The sequence below is a fragment of the Plecotus auritus genome (genome assembly GCF_963455305.1).
Source record: "Plecotus auritus genome assembly, chromosome: 12".
In the NCBI taxonomy this organism is placed as follows: domain Eukaryota; kingdom Metazoa; phylum Chordata; class Mammalia; order Chiroptera; family Vespertilionidae; genus Plecotus; species Plecotus auritus.
Window position 1 is genome coordinate 37476553 of NC_137778.1, and position 18938 is coordinate 37495490.

The following is an 18938-nucleotide window of genomic DNA, read 5'->3' on the forward strand; positions in this document are numbered from 1 at the left end:
ACATGGATCTAGCCAGTAAAATGATAAAGGTAAGGTATTGGAATTCTAATTATTCTTGTTGGGGAGGTGAAAGCTGAACTGTGGAATTTACTGCAGCACAGATTCTTAAAGAGTTTTGCTAGAAAAATAAAGACAACCAGATAAAGTGGTTTTACATTGAGCAACTTTATGCAAAATGCTTATGACAGTACCTGGCACAGAGGCTGTGCTGTGTAAATGTTAGCTGCTATTTATCATCATCATTTTACATTGACACCCCCCATTTTGAAATAACCAGCACATTTTTATTAGCCATATATGTAGACCTACCAAGCAATATGTATACCAAAAAAAACAATGTTTGAAAACTGAAATCATTTTTTCCCATTACAATGTAAATGTAATTAATCTGTTCCAGACCCCCAAGTGATTTCCTGTTTTAACTTTTTATTTTATATTTTTATTGATTTCAGAGAGGAAGTGAGAGGGAGAGAGATAGTAATATCAATGATGAGAATCATTGACTGGCTGCCCCCTACTGGGGATCAAGCCTGCAACCTGGGCATGTGCCCTTGACCAGAATCTAACCCAGGACCCTTTAGTCTGCAGGCCAACGCTCTATCCACTGAGCCAAACTGGCTAAGACTTAACTTTTCTTATACACAGAACATGTCTAATGTACTGTTTAATCTATAAACACTTTAAAAACAAAAAGGACATGAAATGTAAATCTAACAAAAAGGAAATGACATGTACAATAAAAAAATGAAAATTTACATACACACTAGAACTTAACTTTCATGTTGACAGCTACTGATGACTGAATATGGAAAGGAGGGATGTTACTGTTTGGAAGGGGAGTCCCCTTCCATAAAAACATCAGGTAGCTGTTCTTCTGGGGTTGTCTTTTGCCTCTGTGCTCCACTAGAACTTGCTTCAGGCTCACTGAGCCTGTCTCACTAAAAACCTATCCAGTGATGATTGTTTTCGCCTGTGTTTTAACACTTGGCCTGAAGTGAAACACTGCATTGTCACTGAACAAGTTTATTGCACGGTTTACTACTTCTTTGTTAGGGTGATATTTCTCAATAAAACTTTGCATTTCTTTCTATTTCCCAAGCATTTCCTTGATTAGGAAGTAGGGAAATCCTCCCTTCCTTCCTCTGAAGAGAGCTCTTCAGCTGCTGTCTGTTGCTGCTTCTGAAGGTCCTGGAGTTCCTCGGTGGTCAGGTCAGTGTTGTGGTCCTCCACCAATTCCTCCCCATCATCATCATCCATCTCCAAGCCATGGACCTGCCCAGAGACACAACATCCTCCACAACAAACACAGACTCATCCTCAAAGTCTCTTTCAGCAACAGACTCAGACCACCATTTCTTCCAGGCTGATTGCATGGTCCTGGAACACACTTCCCCCCATGCTTTGTCTCTGAGCCTCAAGCAAGTGAGGATATTAAAATGCTCCTTCCAGAACTCCCTGAGGGTTAAATTAGTTTCAGAGGTCACCTCAAAACACCTCTGTAACAGTGCCTTTGTGCAGTTTCTTTTTTCTTTTTCTTTTTTTGGTTAATCCTCACCGGAGGGTATTTTTCCATTGATTTTTAGAGAGTGGAAGGGAAGGGGAGAAACAGAAAGAAACATTGATGTAGACACATTGATTGGCGCATCCCAACCAGGGCTGGGATCGAGCCTGCAACCCAGACAGGAATCAAACCCAGGACCCTTTAGTTCTCAGGCCGGCTCTATTCACTGAGCCAAACCGGCCAGAGCTGTGTAGAGTTTCTTAAAATTAGAAATGACCTGCTGGTCCAAGGAGTTGTGTCAGGTGGCGAGAACCTAGGGGTGATGAACCTGTACTCCTCCACCACCACAGCCTCCGAAAGCATGGAGGGTGGGCAGGAGCGTTATCTATTTACAAGAAGTGCCCTGAGTGGCAACTGTTTTTCCCAGAGGTATTTCTTCACACTTGGTGCAAACACTTGAATCCACTCAATAAAAAATTGGCTGGTTACCCAAGCTTTGCTATCAGCCCTCCTCATCACATTCAACTTATTTTTCATGAAATTATTTTTTCTTGAAAACTTGTGTGTTTTCAGAATGGTAGACAAGTAGAGGCTTCAATTTAAAGTCCCCACTCGCATTCCCACACAATAACATCAGCCTGTCCTTCACTGCCTTGTGTCCTGGCAATGACTTCTCCTCCTGTGGGATGTAGGTCCTCTTGGGCACTTTCTTCCAGAAGAGGCCTGTCTTGTCACAATTGAACTTGTTGGGAAACAAATCCCTCGGCCTCTACGTGTTCTTGAAATTCTGTCACGAAATTATCAGCAGCTGCTTTGTTAGAACTGGCAGCCTCCCCATGAATGCCACTATGAATACACTATGAATGCCACTTTTCTTAAATTTACCCAACCACTCCTACTGGCCTTAAACCAATCACTTTCAGCAAATCACTCATTCCAGGGGTGTTTTTCAAGTCAGTATGCAGCATCTTCACTGTTCCTGAGCCACACCAGGCTTAAGGTGCAACTGTTGGGAAGTTCCAACCACCTGCTGCTGCTGTTGGTCCACATTCTCGCATTGAAACATCTCACAACATGGAATATAGACACCAGGTCACCCAGAATGTAGGCGATCTTAAACCTTCTGGTTTCAGAGGCAGCTTTCATGGCCAAGTTTTCATAATGAATGTTTAGCTCTAACAGGGGTAGAAGGAACCCAAAAGAGGTTTTCCTAAATCAAGATGGCCTTCTAAGTCTATGGATTAGTAGCCTATAATATTAACAAGTTATAAATGATAATTTCATGCATATTTGGTGAGAACGAAATGATGACTACTTTCTTATGATTCCAGATAATACTGATTATTTGACCTTGGGCAAGTTACTTAAACTCTGTATCTGTTACCACTGTATCTGTATCTGTCTATAAAATGAGGTTTATATAGTACCTGGTTTATAGAATTTTATGAGTAAATTAGTTAATATGTATAAAGTGCTTAGATAAATGCCTGGCATATAATAACTACTTCCTAAATCCTAGCTATCATCAATTTATCATTATTATAATTAGTAATATTCACCTACCCTCATCTTCCCAGAATACTAAAGACAGGAAGGGAAGAAGGGAAGAAAAGAAAGAAGAATCGAGGAAAAGAGGGGAGGGAGAAAGGGAAGCAGGAATAAAAAGGAGGAAGGCACTCAGGGTTAGCCAAGGTCAAGGAGTAGATGAGTCTGGCAAATACGTAAGACCATGCCTAGAAAAATGCTTGCTAGGAAAGATCCTGCACAGTGATGTAGGTTACAAAGAGCATAGGCCAAAACTCTCCCTGTGCCAACATACAAGGACCAGGAGCCAAGCCACATCACATTGAGGAATGGATTAGGGGCATGGGCACTGGACGGCCACAGATAGAGAGATCCTCAGGCATTGTGTTAAAAACAAGTTACTTCTTACCCATATGGATTGTTTCATAAACTTTAAACATTACTGTCAGTTTATCCTAATTTTTTAGGGCCACCCCCCAATTTTGTGCTTTTGAATGTCAATTCATTTTAGATAATTATTTAAAAACCATGTAAATGTGCCTTATTATCAAAGTCATGGCAAATACTAAAAAATGTGATAAACAGTACATACAGTATGCTTCCTTGAAAAATATATACTTGTACATTAAAAAATTCTCAAAAAACCAAAGCAGCCCTGACAGGTTTGGCTCAGTGGATGGAGCGTCGGCCTGCGGACTGAAGGGTCCCAGGTTCAATTCTGGTCAGGGGCATGTACCTTGGTTGTGGGCACATCCCCAGTGGGGGGTGTGCTGGAGGCAGCTGATCAATGTTTCTCTCTCATTGATGTTTCTAACTCTCTGTCCCTCTCCCTTCCTCTCTGTAAAAAATCAATAAAATATATTAAAAAAAAAACACAAAGAAGCAGTAAAACAAATCCTTGACCACCAAAATTTATCAAACTCACAAAAAGCCAGTAAGTGGAAAAAAACATTTTTGACTAATTTGTCATACTGAGGAAATTTTTATTGCAACCAATTTGTTTTCTAGCAAATTCTGTTGACCAAATTATCTCCTGCTAACAGAAAGCCAGGGAAGCCAACTGATTAGGATGCCAAACTGCAGGCTGGTGAGATTAAGTGAAAGGTCAAAACAGAGCAAGAAGAGCCTGGGAGAAACAGGGAGGGGCTTGGAGTGCATCTCACCAACTTGGATCAGTCTTCCTCTAAAGAGTGGCAAGTTCATCTTAGATCCAGCCCTTGGGAAGCAGGACTACACTTGACACAACATGAAAACAGAGGCAGATATTCTGAATGAGAATTCTCTACTTTAAAGAAACAATGTTTTTAGAATCAGCACTATCTCCTTTATCCTAGGCATTTGCCTGCAGACTTCTTTTCATATATGGTACAAAATAAAATTTCATTTTTCTTATTAAATTATTAATTATAAATAGAGGAGTGCTCTTAATAGAGTATTATTGTTTTAAAAGAATCCTTTTCTACTTTGGTGAAATGGGGATAATAGCACCTTCCTATTGCCTATCTCACAGAAATAATGGAATAATTGAGAGAATGTAAGTGAAGTAGTTGAGTTCCAGAGAAAAAAACTTGGTAATTTTATTATTCTCCTTTCCACATAAAGTGATTATCTTTTACAGCTTGAATCATAACTAGTTGTTATGAATTTTCAAATTTTACATTTACACTGCTTATCCCATTACTAATTTCTGAAGCTATAACTCTTACCTTGAAATCTTCAAAAGTTTTGCTCACTGAGTCAGCTTGTGAACAGATTACCCACACCTCATCCAGTCTATCAACCTTTAAAAGAAAAAAACGAATCTCGGGAATTTTGTGACAAAGTCAAAAGCCACTACAGAGCAAGCACCATGCTTGATTTTGAAAGACCCCATAATGAAATACTTTTATTTAAAGATTTCACTTGTTACAGTAAGAACCTGGAGATCTGGTTCTTCTGATCATGCCATTTATTAGATGGGTGGCCTTGGAAAGTATGTTAGCCTCTCTTGGCCTTAATTTCCATTTCTGTAATATGTGGGGGATATGCTAAATGATTCTGAATCTCCTCTCAGCTCTAAATTTCTGATCCTATGCTTACTAGTTTATTTCTTCAATGTCTCATGGATTAATCAGAAAGAAAACCTGGCAGAAAAGCAAGAATGTTACCTGTATCATTACATCATTTTTGCAAGCTCACCTGCCCTGTTTCTACTTTTTAAGCTAAAAACCCTAGTGTTGCTCTTGATCTTTGCCTCTTATATGCTTTATGGACAAACTGTAAAAATATTAATTTGTAAACTCTTATAGAGTGCTTTCCAAGTTTTACCAATCATTTTTGCAAGTGTTATTTTTTTACATATATTTTGTTGATTTTTTACAAGAGAGGAAGAGAGAGTTAGAAACATCGATGAGAGAGAAACATCAATCAGACCAAGGTACATGCCCTTGACCGGAATCGAACCCAGGACCCTTCAGTCTGCAGGCCGTCGCTCTATCCACTGAGCCAAACCGATTAGGGCATTTTTTTTTTTTTTTTTTGCAAGTGTTATTTTGATTACCACAACAGCTCAGGCTGGTAGATATTATCTTCAATTTACCTGGTAAGGAAACTGAGGCCCAGAATAGTTCACTGAATTAATTGTCTAGAGTAGCACAGATAGTAAGTTATGGGAACAAGCCTTCTGATTCCAAAGCCTATACTCTTTTCACAATAGCACAGTTCCTACTAGGGGCAGATCCAGATTTTGTGAGACCTTGGGCATATATAATTTTAGTGACATCTTCAAGCAAAGGAATACAAAATTACAATGTACACTAAGTAAGATCCTGTGAACATATTGTTAGGACCCTTCTCAGGGCCATATCAAGTGAGGGGCCTTTAGGGTTAATCTTTAGAATTTAGTTTTATGGTTTTCCATGGTTATATGTTTATTTAGTGCTTACTATATGCCAAACACTAAAGTAGATACTAATTTTATTATCATAACAACCCTATGAGGTAGATACTGTGTGCTTGTTTGACAGCAGAGAATGAAACTCAGGGAGAGAAAATGAGTTCCCTAAGGACACAGAGCTAGTAAGTGCCAAGCTGAAATTCAGGAGATCTGGCTTCCAGGTCCATATTGCGAACCTACCACATTATGCTCCCCTATGTCTTCTTCTGAGGTTTCCTGGGAATCATCTTATTTCCATTACACAACCACAATTCAGGCCCTGATAGGTTCAGGTCTGAACCAGTCCTAGTTTGTCTTCTCAACTCTCATATCATCTATCCTGAATGCTGTTGCCACCCTAACAATCTTAAAGCACTGCTGTTCTAAGTGCCAGTCACCACAATGACCTGACGTGCCTTCCCCTTCTCAGCATTTATCAAGGGTAAAAAGCAATTATTGCTCATAAGCAGTTCTTGGTCATATATTCTAAACTGTCTTCTATTAGCCCAGCCAGTGTGGCCCACTGGTTGAGCATCACTCCATGAACGAGGAGGTCACTGTTCGATTCCCGGTCAGGGCACATGCCCAGGTTTCAGGGCTCAATGCCCAGTAAGGGGCATGCAGGAGGCAGCCAATCAATGATTCTCTCTCATCATTGATGTTTGTTACTTAACCTCTGAGCCACAGGCTCCTTATTTGTAAAATAGCAGTAGTGAGAAAGTAAGAAGTAAGAAGCTAGGAAAATCCCTGGGCAAGTAGAATGGGAAAACTGAGACAGATAGTAGAACAAACTAAGCGAGCAATTTGCAGTCAGATACAGAAGGTCGCCTCACTAGAGAGGACATCTAGGCCTCAGTTGTAGTTCAATTCCAGGCCCAGAAAAGCAGCAAAACCTTTCTCTCTCTGAAATCAATAAAAAAATTTTTTTTTAATTTTAAATTATCTTCTACTACAAAGTTGAACTTTCTGTTGTGTGTAAGAGACACAATGCAGTGGGTGGGAAGAACACACATGGAGCTCTCAGAACTGGATGCTTCATCCCCACTCTACCACAATCTCAGGTTCTTCATTTGCAAAACACATAAGGCCAACCCCAGAGGGTTGGAAGAATTAAATGGGAGGGTGTGCCTATAAGGAAGGGAAAGTTGGGAAACACAGCAAGTGCTCATCAGATGCTGGTTGATTTCTGCCTGACCCAATCTCCCCAAACAACTTGGAAGCTCTTGAAAGGCAGGGGCCTAGGCTCATACATTTTTGACATTTCTTAAAAGTCCTGGACACCACAGACACTCCGTAATTATACACTTTGGTATCTGGTCTTGCTCAAGAACCTACAATGGTTCTTATGACAAAATCAGACCCTGGACTGGAGTTGGCCACTTACTAGCTGTGTGACCTCTGGAAAGTTACTTAACCTCTGAGCCTCAGGCTCCTTATTTGTAAAATAGCAGTAGTGAGAAAGTAAGAAGTAAGAAGCTAGGAAAATCCCTCGGCAAGCAGAATGGGGAAACTGAGACAGTGGAACAAACTGACCGAGCAGTTTGCATCAGATACGGAAGGTCACCTCACTAGAGAGGACATCTAGGCCTCAGCTGTAGTTCAACGCCAGGCCCAGAGAAGCAGCAAAACCCAGACGCCAGGACCAGCTGCAATGATTAATGACCCTGGTGCTGACCAGTCAATAGAGACCAGGACCCTGAAAGAGCACCCCTGGAAAACTGATGAATATTCTGAAACCCTCCCGAGACCTCCCCTAAAATTCCCGCCAACAAGAGAGATAAAGCCCTCAAAACAAAGGACCAGGCGCATGGTGGCCTTTCCCTCCCCCAACTCCTTCCCCACAGGCGTGCATCTCTAAACTCCAAGGGTCCCACAGAGACTTGCCACCAGGGGGCTGAACCCCTGAGCCTTTCTCCAAGGCCCCCTCTTCTCCCACTTGGCAGTGAGCATCCCCCTGCGGCTTCCTCCATCCTAGACCCCTCCTCGCTTCGCTGTCCCCCAGCTTTAGTAAATGGGACCCTCAAAACCCCCTGGATTCATGTTGTGACATCTTTCGTGCACCAAGTCAAGCACCCACCCACGGCAGGCTCTCCTGGAGAGGCGGGGCTGCTCCGGGCCAGGCCCCCATTCTGGTCCAGTAATGCCTGCCCCATGGGGTTGTGAGGACAATTCAGGTGAATGGCTAAGGCTATAATCTGCCCTTCGAAGCTGCCGGCTGTAATTATACTCTGTCCCAAGCACTCGGCGTCCATAGAGACTCGGCCCCTCTGCATTCTCATACGTCCACGTTCCAGGCACACACACCCTCCTCCCTCTTGGGGCCCGTGTGGTCGCCCTCAGACCCGCCCTGCTCTCCTGACTTGTGTGTTTAATACCCACCATTCATCGAATGCCACAGACCAGGCTCTGTAGTAAGAAAACGCCATAAATTCTCTCGTCAAAACCACCACAGCCCCGATGAGGTCGGTTCTGTGTCGGCCGCCGTTTCAGAGAACAGGAAACAGGCCCTGAGGGCTTGAATGACTTCCCGGAGTCACTCCGCTCCAGCGAGACCACAGCCAGGTAACCGCCCTCGGCTCTCCCCGGCCCCAGGTGCACCCGTCCATTCAAACCCGGCCCGGCCCTCCACGTCCAGCCGCCTTCCCGCGCCTCTCCCCCCGCCCCACACCTGAGTCGGGCCCCCGGGGCGCGCCGCCTCCGTCCTTGGCGGCTTTTCCCATTTCTTCGTCAGACACCGGGGGTGAGGCCGACGTCCGTGCCCAGGCCGCGTGTAGGTCGCCACGAACTCCTCCGACGGTGGAGGAACGACTAGCTCGGCGGGCAGCGCGGCTCTGTCGGCGCCGTTGAACCCGGCCGCGGCGCGCGGGTCTCGCGGGGCTGCGGGTCACGTGCCGAGGAGGGGGCGCCGGCGCGCGGGAGAGCGAGCGGACGGGAGCGCGCGCCGGCGCCGGGGCGTGTGTGGAGGCGCCCGCGGCTGTTGGAGTGGATGTACCGGGGGGAGGGGGCGGTGGCTGGGAAGGCCGGCTCCGCCCCCTGTGCGCATGCTCCGGCCCCCCCCCCAACCCCCCGCAGGTTATAAAGCCGCCTCGCCAGCCGAGCCCAAAAAGTGCTGGCGTGCGGCGACGTGACCGGTCGGCCGCGTGGGTGCCCGAGGGAGCCAACGAGGGAGCGGGCGAAGGACGCGACCGGGCCCTGGGCCTCGCGGAACTCTAGCCTCGCCGCCGCGTCACGCACACGCTCGCCGCCGGAGCCGCACATAACGGTTAGTTGGGTCATGGCCGGGCGCTGGGCGCGGACCCCGGGGTGCCCTGGCTGCCTCTGCGGATCGGAGGCAGCCTCGGGGGAGCGGAGAATTTGGTCTCCGGCGGAGGGAGGCGGCCCGGCGGGGCATCGTGGCGGCGGGCAGCCGCGTGGCCCCGGAGCGGTTGGGGAAGGAGACCTTGAGGCGCTGGGGACAGCGCCTCCCAGCCGAGCTGCGGCTCCGCGGTCAGGTGCCGGTCACCGGCCTGGCCGAGAAGTTGGGTCGTGGTACCGGTGACCTTGGGGAAGCGGCTGCCCCGCTCGTCTTCAGGAGGCTCCGTAAGAGATGCTTTTGATCTGTAAAAAGGGACGACGTGGGGCTGATTCACGTGGTGCCTGCAGACTCTCTTGGCCCCATGCTGCTCCCAGGAAAGGGACGCGGGCGGGAGTTATTTCGGACTCGTGGAATGCCCGTCCCAGCCTCCGCGGCCCGCCAATCCTTGTCCCACCTGGTGACCTGCGGTAGAGGTTTGGGACTCGGCGGTGCCCGCAGCCAGGGCGTGACTGCGGGGTTCGCGTGGACTTGGCCGAGGGGACGGTGCTGACGGGGCTCTTTGTCATTCAACCTGTGGCTGCAGGACGGCCGCCCGGCGCCCGCGCGCTCGGGCCCCTCGGGGCGGCCCTGTGGAGAGGAACCTGAAGGATGGCGTTACATGGGGCCAGAGGCACGCTTTTTGTTCCAAGTGCATCCTTTCCTTCCACGTGCATGTTAACGTTTCGTTTCTTTGTCACGATTTATTTGGTGCGACAAGCAGTTGCTGAAACTAGTTTGTAATTAATTCATCTTCACAAACGTCTTCCTACTTCAGCCGAGTTTCCAGCATCTGCTTATAAACTAGGCGTCTACTGATAGCAGTAACATGTATACAGGCTACTTGGTCACAACCGGTTTGGAAATTTTTTTTTCAAGTTGTCTGGTTTCAAAAAAAAATGTGTACAGCGCCAATGCCCTGATAAAATGAACGTGGGATCAGTAACTACTGGACTGTTGTGATAGGGTGAACTCTGAATTGCGTGAGAGTTTGGAAAGACTGTGAGCAGGAATTAGGCATTAATAATTTTGATGTTAGCTCACAGCCCGGTGAGGTGAAGCGGAGTCTATGTATCTTCAGCTTTTTAGTTAAGCATTAAATGGTACCTATAAATCCAACTCTCACACCCTGGGGTACAATTTGTCTTCAAATTGCCATACATAGGTAAAGAATTCAAGACATCTAGCCCTTAAAACAGTTAGTGGGTATTACTTACAAGTTGAACATACTTCAGTAATTAACAGTAAAGATGCTGTTCTTTCATCAGATTTCAGTGACTTTTGTTAAATATGCAAATTTATAGTCTGGAGGGCATTTTGTGAGATTGTAGTAGCTGAATAGTTTTAAAAGTTCAGCTGTAAGCTTAGCACAAAAGGCTGTAACATACCTAAACAGATTAAAAAGGGTGGAGAGGTCAAACCACCATAGGACGAAACCAACAGATTAGTGTTTCAGTTGTAACGCATATAATAATATAAACTCTGGAAAAGATCTTAATGAACAGTGAGGCTCCCTTATATTACAGACTAGAGGCCCAGTGCAGGAAATTCGTACACTGGGGGGGCTTCTCTGGGGGGGGCTCCTCTGGGGGGACGGGCCTAAGCCTGCAGTTGGACATCCTTAGCACTGCCATAGAGTCAGGAGAGGCTCCTGCCACTGCTGCTGTGCTCACCAGCCTTGAGCTGGGCCCAGGGCTTCTGGCTGAGTGCACTGACCACCATGGGGCAGCTCCTGCGTTGAGCGTCTGCCCCCTGGTGGTCAGTGCGAGTCATAGCGACTGGTTGTTCCCCTGTTCGGTTGATTTGCATATTAGCCTTTTATTATATAGGACAGTGGTCAGCAAACCGCATGTGGCTCACGAGCCACGGTTTGCCACTCTGTTGACTAATGAGTTTGCCGACCACTGATATAGGAGGATAGGATTAGGAAACTGAGGTTGGAAAGTTTGTGATGTGTAATCTTAGTTCTGAAATCTTGTTAATGGTTTGGTGGGAATTATGTGTTTTGAATCCCATTGAATCAGATGTGCATTCCTGAGCTTTCTCTAAAATTACAAATATGGATATAAATTATTTCACACTAAAAATTGATATTTTTGGTTAATAACTTTTCCCAGCTTATGTCCTTCTTTTCCACTGTGTTTTCAATCCACTTCATAATTTGCATTCCTATGCAAGATTTAAGTCCCTGTAAATGCCTACATGGCCATTCTGTTTTTGTTGCAGATGAAGAGTATGAAAAAAACAGACGAGAAAGTTGTGAATTTTTATGTATTCAGCAATTTGTTATTGGCTACCAGGCACTATGAGAGACTTACGATATAAGATTTCCTTTCAAAGCTTTATTCTCATTCTAAAAGTTTTCAAACCATATTTTGAAATATTTATTTCTTCTATCCTTTTCTAGTAAATTCTTGTACGCATAGTAATTGTTTATTAATTAATATCCCTTGAAGGAATCTGAATGTCATTATGCTACCTTTGATCCTCATTATCACAAAGAACTAAGTTGTTTTCTTTGATTAGTAACAAACCACAAAAGTGTATTAAAATTGAGTATTGTTTGTCTAGTACAGCAGTTTTCAACCAGTGTGTCGCAAGAGGCACACTGGTGTGCTGCAAGAATTTATAAAAACATGCAATACCTGACTATTTAGTCAGGGGCACTGACCTCTTTTTCCTTAGATTGTCAAATAAAAAAAGGGCAGCCCTAACCGGTTTGGCTCAGTGGATAGAGCGTCGGCCTGCGGACTGAAGGGTCCCAGGTTCGATTCTGGTCAAGGGCATGTACCTTAGTTGCGGGCACATCCCCAGTGGGGGGCGTGCAGGAGGCAGCTGATCGATGTCTCTCTCATCGATGTTTCTAACTTTCTATCCCTCTCTCTTCCTCTCTGTAAAAAAATCAATAAAATATATTTTTTTAAAAAAAGGGCAACAGCCAACACAACAATAACCATGTAGTGTGAACGAATCAAAATTATACCTATTTTTTGTCAGATCAGCAAAAATATTTTTTTGGGTGTGCCACAGAATTTTAGTGATCAGTTTATGTGTGCCATGAGATGAAAAGGGTTGAAAATATCTGATCTAGTATGAAAGCATTATCCATCATTTACAACTTTTTATTTTTAAAGATTTTTTTTAGAATATATTCATAGACATTAAAGATGTATCAAAAAGAAGTCAGCATTATTACCTCAAAATACACCACAGTTAAACTTAGTCTTTTTTATTGCTGACAGTACTTATAAATATTAAGACTATGCTGTCATTGAGATAATTATCAGTTCCTTTATTGAAATGAGTTTTCAAATGAGTGCTTTATTTTCTTGGAAACTACAGTAATTGTTCAACTACTCCTCTTCCATTTTCTCCATTAAGTAGTTTTCTAGGTGACAGAGTAAATACAAACATCATTACACACAACCATGGTAGACTGATAATAGGAATGTGTATTTCTAATCTACAGAGCAATTATTTCAAACCTGAGGTACATCGACCTCTTTAGGGTTCCCCTAGTTGAGCAAAACAAAGGCCTGCATCTAATGTAGCAAGCTGTTGAAAACAAGATTTGAAGCAATTTCAAGCACATTTGCTGATGTACCCAAAAGAGGGCAAGAAGATCCCCAAGTCAGTGAAGATGCCCATTGTTTTTGTTTAAGTTATATAAACATGTAGTTCCTTAATACAAAGGAAAATCATTCTGCCTGAACTTGTGAAAATTTTTATATTCTCCTTTGCATTTTGTTCCCTCTCATTTGTGAGATCAGAATCTATGATTTTAGTACACAAAAGTCAATGGCCAAAGATTTACATAACCTGTGACATCATGATTACATAAGGCTGTGACATGATTCCGTGTGTGTTGCATCACAGGTTCTAGTTAACTTCACTCGCACATCAGTACAAGAGTTAGGAGCAGGAGTCCTTCTGGGGCTCTTTGCCACAGATTCCTTTGCAGTTTGTTCAAACCTATGGGGTCCTTGTCAGAATAATGTTTTTAAATGCATAAAATAAAATACAAAGGTATAATTGTCTAATGATTTTAATTGGATATTAAGGGCTTTTAAAAATAACAGATACGATCTTGTAGTAGGTCTACAGTAATTTTGAAGTAGTGATCATATTAAACAATTTCAAGATAGCTGTAGCCACTGTATCAGGATATAAAAATATGTTTTCTGTAGGTGACAGTCACAGGTACTGCTAATGCTGCTATGGTTTGTTGCCTACATTCACAGTTGAAATTAATTCTAAACTTTACTTAGAGGCTAACTGAAAGATCTTTTAATGTAATTTTTTACCCCAACCAAGTTCACAGACTCCTTGAATTCCACCCACAATAGGGTGTCAATCAATGATCAAATATATAATTTATAATGCCTATATATTTTGAGGAATTTCTTCTTTATATAAAGGCTAAGTCATTGTAATCAAGTCAGATTCAACAAAATTATGAGTTGTTGTGATTAGCAATAGGGTAATGGCGGCAACCAACAGAGCTGTTTCCTACTTCTGCATAAATGATCAGTGGCACTCTTCAGTAGATGTGAACTCATGCTGTTACGGTGTATACTGTGACCCCCAAAGAGAAACACCATTTCCATAAGATCATTATTGCTCTTTTGATCACTGCTCTGCATGATACTGTCAAGTAAGAAATGTCCAAACCTGTCGAGAATTTTTATGAGTTTGAGCACAAAACAATGGACAGGGTTTGCTTAAGGCAAAGATAAAACCTTTTACTAAAAATGTGATATACTTGGGGCATGACCATAACCTGCCCAGTTAGGAATTTATGATCAGATTACCCTACAAAGTTACTTTCCACAGAAATCTTTTTTCATCCACAATACCAGGCCTCAAACTTGTGGCCTATGCTAGTCTTCCTGCCATACAGATCCATTATAAAATGAATCCTACCATCAAAAAGAAAGTGGGGGGGAGGGGAATTGCAGGGAAAGAGCATGGAATAAAATATTCATTTGCCAGGGCAAATTTAAGAAAAAACAAAGGTATACAACTTTAAAAGGTAACTTGAAGCCATAATTATAGCAGACTTAAATCAATCCAGACAAATACTAAATGTGGTAAGCACTAGAAAGCCCTGAGTTTTTAATAAAGAAATGACAAAGTCAGAACTGGCGGCATAGTACAATACAGATTGGAGAAGGGGAATGGCAGTGTTGGCAGGTAAAACGCCACTGCACCAATCGTGGCAGCAACCTAAACTGGGTAACAGTAATAAGAATGAAAAAGGGGGCAGGAATGGACACAAGAGATAACAAAGGGGAGATGGTTTGGAGGTTAATTGCATTTGGTAGGGCAGGGACCCCACTGGAGAAGTATTAACATGACTTTGAGGTTTTAAGCCAGGTGCTTGGAAGAATGGTAGACAGAAGAAAAGACTAGGTTTGGGTTATAAAGGGAAGTTGAGAACAGAGAAAATGACCTTCAGAAGCAACATATAAGTTTGAAATGCCTAAGGTAATTGGAAAAGATCATTTAAAAGAGGAGTCAAGGAGAAACCAAGATGGCGGCATAGGTAAACACCTAAACTGCTGCCTCGCACAACAATTTCAATTTCAAAACTACAACTAAAAGACAAAACGGACATCACCCAGAACCACAGGAAGGCTGGCTGAGTGGAAATTCTACAACTAGAAGGAAAGAGAAAAGCACACCGAGACTCAGAGGAGCTGCAGAAGGCAGAGGTACGGAGGCGTGCACGCGCGGACAGGGCTGGCAACTAAGTACGCGGCTGGCTTTTTCAATCCGGGAGGTGACAAAAGCTCCCGAAGGCTCTGAACTCCAGTTCCGGGTGAGACTCTAGGGATCCAGACTCATTCGGGGAGAAACTGGACTGTCGGGCAACGGGCAAAACTCGAGGGCAGCTTTCTCTCAGAGGTGCTTGCAGCAATTACCGCAGGACACTGAGACACAGGGACCTATTAGGGCAGGGCTGAGGAAGCCATTGCTGTCTGCTCCGCACTGAGACTCCGCCCCATCCAAGCTGAGCACAGAGGCTTTTGCAAGTCTTATCTCATAAGGGTGTCTCCAGCACAGAAGTTCTCCCAGCGTAAACACAGCTGATCCTCACAGCCAATTGGCCTGAAGGTCAATTCCTCCCATTGATACCATCAACAATCAAGGCTTACAACAAGACTGTGAACACAGCCTACAAAGGGGTGCACCAAGAGTGTTCACCTCAGGTAACTGGGGAGGCTGAGCCACTGGGCCCTGTAGGACACCTAGCACACAAAGCCACTCTATCAACTCAGGGAAGCAGCCAAAATGTGGAGACAAAGAAACAGGTCACAAATGAAAGAAATGGAGGAAAGCAAACAACTGGATATAGAATTCAAAACCACGGTTATAAGGTTTTTCAAGAATTTCCTAGAAAAGGCCAATAAATTTAGTGAGACCCTCAAGGATATGAAAAAGGACCAACTAGAAATTAAGCATACACTGACTGAAATAAAAAATAATATACAGAGATCCAACAGCAGACTAGAGGATCGCAAGAATCAAGTCAAAGATTTGAAATGCAAAGAAGCAAAAAATACCCAACCAAAAAAGAAAAAAGAATCCAAAAATATGAAGATAGTGTAAGGAGTCTCTTGGACAACTTCAAGCGTACCAACATCAGAATTATGGGGGTGCCAGAAGAAGAGAGAGAGCAAGATACTGAAAACCTATTTGAAGGAACAATGACCGAAAACTTCTCCCACCTGGTGAAAGAAATAGACTTACAAGTCCAGGAAGCGCAGAGAACCCCAAACAAAAGGAATCCAAAGAAGACCACACCAAGACACATCATAATTAAAATGCCAAGAGCAAAAGACAAAGAGTATTAAAAGCAGCAAGAGAAAAACAGTTACCTACAAGGGAGCACTCATATGACTGTCATCTGATTTCTCAACAGAAACTATGCAGGTCAGATGGGAGTGGCAAGAAATATTCAAAGTGATGAACAGCAAGAACCTACAACCAAGATTACTCTACCCAGCAAAGCTATCATTCAGAATTGAAGGGCAGATAAAGAGCTTCACAGATAAGAAAAAGCTAAAGGAGTTCATCACCACCAAACCAGTATTATATGAAATGCTGAAAGGTATTCTTTAAGAAGAGGAAGAAGAAGAAAAAGGTAAAGATAAAAATTATGAACAACAAATACATATCTACCAACAAGTGAATCTAAAAATCAAGTGAATAAAAAATCTGATGAATAGAATAAACTGGTGAATGTAATAGAATCAGGGGCATAGAAAGGGAGTGGACTGACAATTCTCATGGGGGGTGCGGGAAGAGACTGGACAAAAATCATACACCCAGGGATAAGGACAGTGGGGAGGGGGGTAAGGGCAGAGGGTGGGGTGGGAACCGGGTGGAGGGGAGCTATGGGGGGAAAAAAGAGGAACAATTGAAATAATCTGAACAATAAAGATTTATTTAAAAAAAAATAAAAGAGGAGTCAATCCCTATCTTCAAGGAATTTAAAATCTGTAATCTGGTTACAGCTAGAGATTTTTCCCAAAAATAAGGGTCTCAATCATTTGCATTAAAGCACACAAACTTTAATTTGCCCTTCCTCTTTATTAAGTCATTCTAGTTAACCAAGTAAGAAGAAATGTTAAAATTATGCCCTAACCAGTTTGGCTCAGTGGGTAGAGTGTCGGCCTGCGGACTAAAGGGTCCCAGGTTCGATTCTGGTCAAGGGCATGTACCTTGGTTTCGGGCATATCCCCAGTGGGGGGTGTGCAGGAGGCAGCTCATCAATGTTTCTCATTGATGTTTCTAACTCTCTATCCCTCTCCCTTCCTCTCTGTAAAAAATCAATAAAATATATTTTTAAAAAATTAAAGGCACAATTAAATTATTGCCATTTGCAAACCACTAATAAAATAATGGAACTAGGGCTTTGATACAACAGAATGATGTTAATACAAACATCATATGCCCACACCGTGTGATAGAAATACATACCACCACCTATGAATTATCTTTGCCCTCTTCCCCACACCATCCCTTCTCTCAAGAAATCAAAGCTGAACTGATCTAAGCATGCTCAAAGCCTTCAATCTAGCTACCAATCTGTACGAAATACAGGGGATAGGAGGACATGCTAAACTAGGACATGTTAAAACTATACCAGAAGGACACATTCAACAAAATCCAGAATGAGGGAAACTGCAGGAAAAATAACCTGTTTCCTTCAACAAATAAATTATGAGGAAAATAGAGAAAGGAGGAACCTTTACTAGTAGATTAAAAGATATACCAACCAAATGTAATGTGTGACTTTGTTTGTATCCCAAATAAAAACAAACCAATTATTTAAAAACAATTTAGGAAAATTTGAACATCGCCTGTTTATTTGGTGATGCTAATTTTTAAAGGTGGGATAATGGTATTATGGTTGTTAGGATTTTTTAAATAGTCATATCTTTTAGAGATATACTGAAATATTTGTAGATGAAATAGGATTTGCTTTACAATAATCCAGTAGGCGTTGAGGGAGGGTTGAGTAGGTAGGAGTATGGATGAAACAGGTAGTGGCTCTCAGTTGTGCTTGAAATTTGCCATTATGAATTGTTTGGAAGGAAAAAAGAAGAAAAAACATCACTATCAATAACATCAACAAAAACAGAGAACAGGAATGGATTTGAGTTTTATTTCCAAGCCTTAGAAGCTGAGCAGCCCTGGGCTAGTCACAGAACTTCTTAATGTCCCGTTGGTTAAATGGAGACAAATACCACCTAATAAACTCATAAACTATTTGTTCAAGCTAGAAACCTGAGAGATTTCTTTTCTAATTTTTATTGATTTGAGAGCAAGGAAGGGAAAAAGAGAAACATCAATTTGCTGTTTCACTTATTTATGCATTCATTGGTTGATTCTTGTTTGTGCCCTGACTGAACACACGATCTTGACATACCTGGACGATGCTCTAACCAACTGAGCTACCTAGCCAGGGCTGGGAGATTTAACTCCTAGTTTCCCCAGTCTCCCACTTCCCGTCCACCACTGAATCCTGTTTCCTCTCTCTTCCATTCTTCCACTACCGTCCATCTTACCTATCACTATGGTCTTACAACACTCCAACAGCCTCCCTCCAACCCATTCTCCACATTGTATAAAGAGTGATGTTCCAAAAATGCAAAACCTGAGCATGCTGACTCCAGCCCCACTTACAACCCATAAACTGCTTTCGATTAGATTTAAGACCAGAGTGGCTTCTTAAAATACTTTTAAGGCTTTCCACTAACTCATAGTGTCTATTGATCCAACTTCCCATCTCACCCCATTCTCTCTGCTCCCTCTTTAGCTTTGGTAAAATTCTTTCAGGTTTTCCAATGCACCCTGTACTCTGTAGCTCAGGACTTGTGTCTGGGAATGCTCTTTCCACCATCACTCTGTGGCCTACCTAGCTCTTGTTTATCCTTCAAGTCTCAGGCTAAATAGCTTTTGCTCCAAAAGGCCTACTCAGATCACTTCTATACATACTAAATTGGGTGTCTTCTCACACCTACACAACACAATATTTTTTTCCCATAGGAACCTATACTTCCTCTGTCATAACAGTCAATACTTGTTTGTAAAGAGTACAGGCAGTCCTTGGGTTATGTCGGACTCCATGTATGTCGTTTCAGGGTTACGTCGCCATC

General features: G+C 43.1%; 1 protein-coding gene across 3 annotated transcripts in view; it reads left to right on the top strand.

The window, feature by feature from the left end:
* The first annotated feature begins 8283 nt into the window (after positions 1–8283).
* SLC16A1 (solute carrier family 16 member 1) overlaps positions 8284–18938 on the top strand; it is a 38091-nt gene continuing 27436 nt past the window's right edge. The window contains exon 1 of one of the 3 annotated variants that reach the window (XM_080647568.1): positions 8284–8501. The gene's annotated coding sequence lies outside the window, so the exon portion shown is untranslated. Of the gene's footprint in view, positions 8502–8855; positions 9202–18938 lie in introns of those variants that run through there. The other 2 variants (XM_080647566.1, XM_080647567.1) reach the window with 2 other exon arrangements.